The following is a 5,618-nucleotide window of genomic DNA, read 5'->3' as shown; positions in this document are numbered from 1 at the left end:
GGGGGTCCTCCGGCAGACTAGGCCTAAGTCAGCCTAACTAGGGGCTGGTACAGGGCAAGCCTGAGCCGGCCCTAACTATAAGCTTTATCAAAGAGGAAAGTCTTGAGTCTAGTCTTAAATGTGGAGACGGTGTCTGCCTCCCGGACCGTAACAGGAAGATGATTCCACATAAAAATGTCATATTATAGTACATCATAAATTGTAATTAAAAAGTCAAAGTATAGTATGACGAGTAGTATAGTAAACTACACAACTGAGACCAAACCAGAGCTGTAAGTGTTGGAGAAGTTTATCCAGCTATACCTACCCTAGGGCAAGGCTCCACCAGCCACCCTCAGCAGTGACCATCAGACGCAGAGAGTAATCAGCAGTAATTGTATGAGTGTGATAGGCGTGTTCCTACTCTTAGTGAAATTTCCCTGATTAAATGAAAATATGTTTTTTCTGGATAAGTTCATGTAAATAAAACATTTTGCTATATTTGGCTTTGACTCATTTGGTATCATGGGAAGCTTTGGGATCTGCAAATACAGTTTATGCAAAGCTTAACTTAACTTAGTCAATCCAGCGGCAGGTCAGGCAGGGTACAGGAGGTTAAATAACTTGGGTCAAATGATTGCTGTTTTCGCTTCCATTTGTATCGTCTAGGGCAATGCTGCATCCACTGACAGTTGATGTGTGTGTATGTCAGACAGGGAAAGATGGAAAAAAGGATTAAGAGAGAGACATGACATAGAGGCATGTGGAGCAGCTATCATGTGTGAAACAGAAAGGAGTAGAAAAAAAGGAGAGGTGATAAGCTGGTAAAAGGTTAATGACAGAGCAGCTGAGACACAATTGATGCCTCATAATCTTCAATATGCTGAGTGGAACACAACTTCAGCACAGTGACAAGGCTATTTCTGCAGCCAAGCCCCAGAGGGAAGACTAGTAGGGGTGTGTGTGTGTGTGTGTGTGTGTGTGTGTGTGTGTGTGTGTGTGTGTGTGTATGTGTGTGTGTGTGTGTGTGTGTGTGTGTGTGTGTGTGTGTGTGTGTGTCATCTTGATGTCCGGTACTGAATGTAACCTTGCAAATGATAGAGGACCTTAAATCTTTTTACTATACAGACAAAAATGTTCACATACACACACAGACAAGAGTGTTTTCACATTTTTTGATTAGCATGTCATCACTCCTTAAAGAGACAGCAGGTTTATGGTTTACTACACTCTCAGGTCACACACAAACCTTCAGCTATGAGTGGAAATTAGTAGTTTTCCAGCATCATTAGAGATCCGACCTTTAATTTTGCAGGGAATAATAAGAAAAATAAATGCTGTTATTATAAAGTGCCACTAAGCTGCTTCATCACTCCATCACATGTTCATTTGTGGTGCAAAAATCATTGCTCCAGCAGCTACATACTGCAGCTGTCCTATCTCCTCCATCTGTTGACCTTAAAGGGGGAAGTGAAGGACCAAAGAAGGACAGAGGCATCATGAAGAACAGCCGTGAGGAAGGGAGATAACAGGAAGGGGGTGAGAGATAGAATCAGATGAGAGGCAGGGCCACACCCGAACACAAAAACACACACACACACACACACACACACACACACACACACACACACACACAAGCAGTGCTAGAGAGCTGTGTAAAAAGGTGGAGTGGATCATTTTGTCATATATGCTGAACACATTTGAAGAGAGATATGATTAGTGCTTTAAGTTGCTCATAACAATATTTGCATTGCTTTAATGTATAGCTTCTCAGAGCAAACTTTTCTTTTGTTTGATCTGTTCAATTTAAATTACATTTGGCTCCATGAGCAACAACGAGCCCATTCAATCTGAAAGCAAACTTGAAGCAGCCACATGGAAAATGGATTTATGCTTGGTTTTATAAGAGGAAAGACGTATAGGATGCGGACTAATTTGTCGGTTTGGTTAATGCATATCTGTTTAACTTTCCCATGTCGGTTATAGAACAGCACATAGCCCCTGGCTTTTCTATGGGAAGCATCCGGGACAGTCTTTATCCACTGTGTGGGAGACGGTCCCAGATGGAGCTTTAAGGAAATATGACATAAATTTGTGGTTGTGGAGGTTGAACTTTAGCACACAGCTTCAGACATAGTAATTCCCATATTATGACTATCATATATTTTAGGGCAAACAAAGACACCAGGGAGGGTGGATATAGATGGGAGACACTTTGGTGATTGATGTAAAGGCGCACTATTCTTCCAAAAGATATATATACCCTTATATGGTGTTTTTAACACATCAGTCCAAACTCAGTTGAGTTGTTCATATAGGCTGAGATCTGGTGTCTGTATAAACTGTTTGAATTGGCAAATGTTTTACTCATTAGTTCATGTCCTTCTTTTAATTTGTCCCATTTGTACATATTGTGGGGTGTGGGGGAGGGATCATGAGCCACTTCCACTGACTGAGGTGTTAAAGAGTCTGATGGCTGTGGGAACGAGGGATATCCTGATGCGTTCAGTCCTGGAAATAAGCCGGTCACTGCAACTGCTTCTCTGTCCTGCCATGATGTTGTGGAAAGGGTGGCTGCAGTTCCTAACGATGGCCTGCAACTTGCTCCGTGCGCCTCTCTCCACCACAGTCCCCACTGAATCCAAGCTCCTGCCAAGTACTGAACCTGCCTTCCTAATCAGCTTGTCCAGCCGTTTTTTCTTCTTGTCCATCATGCTGCCTCCCCAGCAGACTACGGCATACAGGAGTGCACTTGCCACCCCGGATTGGTAAAACATATTATGCAGCATATCACTGTACACATTAAAAGACCTAAGCTTCTGGAGAAAGAAGAGCCAGCTCCGCCCCTTCTGGTAGAGGGCATCTATATTCGCTGACCAGCCACTGGGATGCATTTTAACTGCTGTGATTCTGCTGTGATTCTGAGCACACCACAGCGGCCATCCTCCACAAAGACGGCTGCAAATCTTTCAGAGTAACTTATTAAATCACAAGATTATTCATTCATTTATTTTCCGTAACTGATTATCCTGTTAAGGGTTGCGGGGAGGCTGGAGCCTATCCCAGCTGACAATGTGCGAGAGGCAGCGTCGCCAGTTAACCTAACCTGCATGTCTTTGGGCCGTGGGAGGAAGCCGGAGTACCCAGAGAAAACCCATGCTGACACAGGGAGAACATACAGAAGGGCTCCCTCCTGGGATCGAACCAGGAACCCTTTTGCTGTGAGGCGACAGTGCTAACCACTGTTGTTAAAAAGTAACTTATATGACAGCATTATGTACCGAGAACAGTAACTTGATAGAGTACTTTTGTATTACCAAAATTGAAAACCTGTTTGCAGTTCCATGCATTGTCCAGACGGTGTGTAGCCTACTGTGCACCTTCCTTTGAATGGATTTAAAATGTCAAGACAGGAAATATTCTTACACCTATTTTCCTTATTCCACTGCTCCACTGCTCTCAGCTCTGGTTTGGTCAAAATAAACTCTTAATTCATAGATGTGAAAATACACTGCCAACATATTGCCGACTTGTTGTGAAAGAGATTGTTCGGGTTCAAAACTTAGGTTTATTTAATATTTTCTGTCCCAAGTCCTAGGCAACAAGAAGTGTCCTCTGAGGAAACCTCTCTACAAGATTGCATCACAGCAGAGCTCTGTGATTAAAGGGGGTGAAATCAGCAAATGTGATAAGTCATGATTCTCACAGCCTCTTATGCACCCACCTTTATAATTGTGTTCTTTGTGATGCTCCCCAGTGCCCAGGTGCATTATAGGTACGCCAAGGAAGCCTGGCTGTGGAAATACCGAAAGTTTATTTGGCACAATACCTGCGCAAATGAGGGTACTTGATTGTGATCTGACTGTGTTGGCAAGCCTGCGGTGTCCTCTTGTGTGCACAGTGCAGCAACTAACCATCAGTTTATAAAAGTAAAGAGATAAAAACAAAAACAAACACTGCAGATAAATAGTTGCTGATTCTGAGCACAGAAAGTATGGACATCTGAAACATGATGCATTATAAATAACATGTTGAATAAAACACCACAAAGTAAGAGGTAATCAAAGTATTTTTGTCCCCACCCACAGACTGAAACACACTGCTATCCTTACCTGACTCTGACCTTGTTGTTAAGGCTGCACATAACAACAAAGTTAATTCTGCTCAACTCAACTTATAAATTCTGAGTCATGTAGTTACCTTATGAATTACAGTATTTTTCTTAAGTGATCACCCGTCATGGTTTTAAAAATGACAACTTACTAATGCATTGCATTTACTAAACTCCGGGGCCTTTGAGGACATGCTTGCAGGGAGGTCTGCTTACGTCCCCAGTGGACAAGATATGAGGTTTTCCTCCAAAAGAGACACACCCTGTTTGTGACCAGGAACAGACTGATCTTCCCTGCGGCAGCCCATAAGATTTACACAGTTATTTCACAGTTTCAAGGTGGACACCCAAGATTAGCGTCACCAATTCAGTATCTGAAAAAAATGTCTCCCCTTCTGTTCCTGAGATATGACATTAGAGAGTGTTTTTGCAGCAACATTATGATGTCACAGTGAAGCTGACCTTTGACCTTTTGACTATAAAATGTCATCAATTCATCATTTTATCCTATTTGACATTTCTGTGAAAATGTGTCATAACTAGCGTATGAATTCTTGAGTTATGGCCAAAAACATGTTTTGTGAGGTCACAGTGACCTTGACCCCCAATCACCAAATTCTAATCACTTCATTCTTGAGCCAAAGTGAACATTTGTGCTAAATTTTAAGAAATTCTCTCAAGGCAATCTTGAGATATCACGTTTACAAGAATGAGACAGACAAGGTCACATTGACCTTTGACCACCAAAATCTAATCATCTTTGACTCCACATGGACGTTTGTGCCAAATATTGAGAAATTCCTTCAAGGTGTTCTTGAGATATCGTGTTCATAAGATTGGGATGGATGGAAGTATGGACAGACAGCCGTACATACATACAGACAGCACAAAAACATTATGCCACGGCTTTCGCTGGAACAGAGGCATTAAAATGAATATGTAAATGTGTGCTTGAGTGAAATTGGAGAGTACATACTGTACCCTGAAGTTTGCATAAGAGGACATTAAGAATGTCTTTCCCTTTTATTAAAAATAAACATTCATTTACGCTCATTCTGCTACAGTTGTATATTTTTGACACATAGAAACACATATAGAGAAATGCACTAAATACAAAGGCTTCTATTCAAGATGTGACATCAAAGGCAGAGAGAATTTGAAAACCCTGTCAGATTCACTGTGTTGAAAGAGAATCTGAGCAAATAATGGATTGTGATGGAGAGCTGTGACAGGTATGAGGGCAGTAGCGGAAAATAAAAATGGACATGGACAAATGAACATGCTGTCAGTCAGGCAGTGAGGGGCAGGGTTTGGACAGCTGGAGGCACCAGGGACATCATTTTTATAATTACAGAGGTGTGTTTGGGGTGTGTCATCTGGCACGCTTTGGGGTGGCTTCTAATTTCAAGAGTGCCTGTTTGTCTGCCACACTGCTGTCCCTCTGACCTCAATCTCACCTGAGATATGTGTCCAGTTTTAATATGGCAGCCAACCCTCCTCCTGTCCTCTTTGGGACAAACCCAGTTCA

The sequence above is a fragment of the Epinephelus moara genome, chromosome 13 (genome assembly GCF_006386435.1).
Source record: "Epinephelus moara isolate mb chromosome 13, YSFRI_EMoa_1.0, whole genome shotgun sequence".
NCBI classification, from domain to species: Eukaryota; Metazoa; Chordata; class Actinopteri; order Perciformes; family Serranidae; genus Epinephelus; species Epinephelus moara.
Note: the sequence above shows the minus strand (reverse complement) of the source record.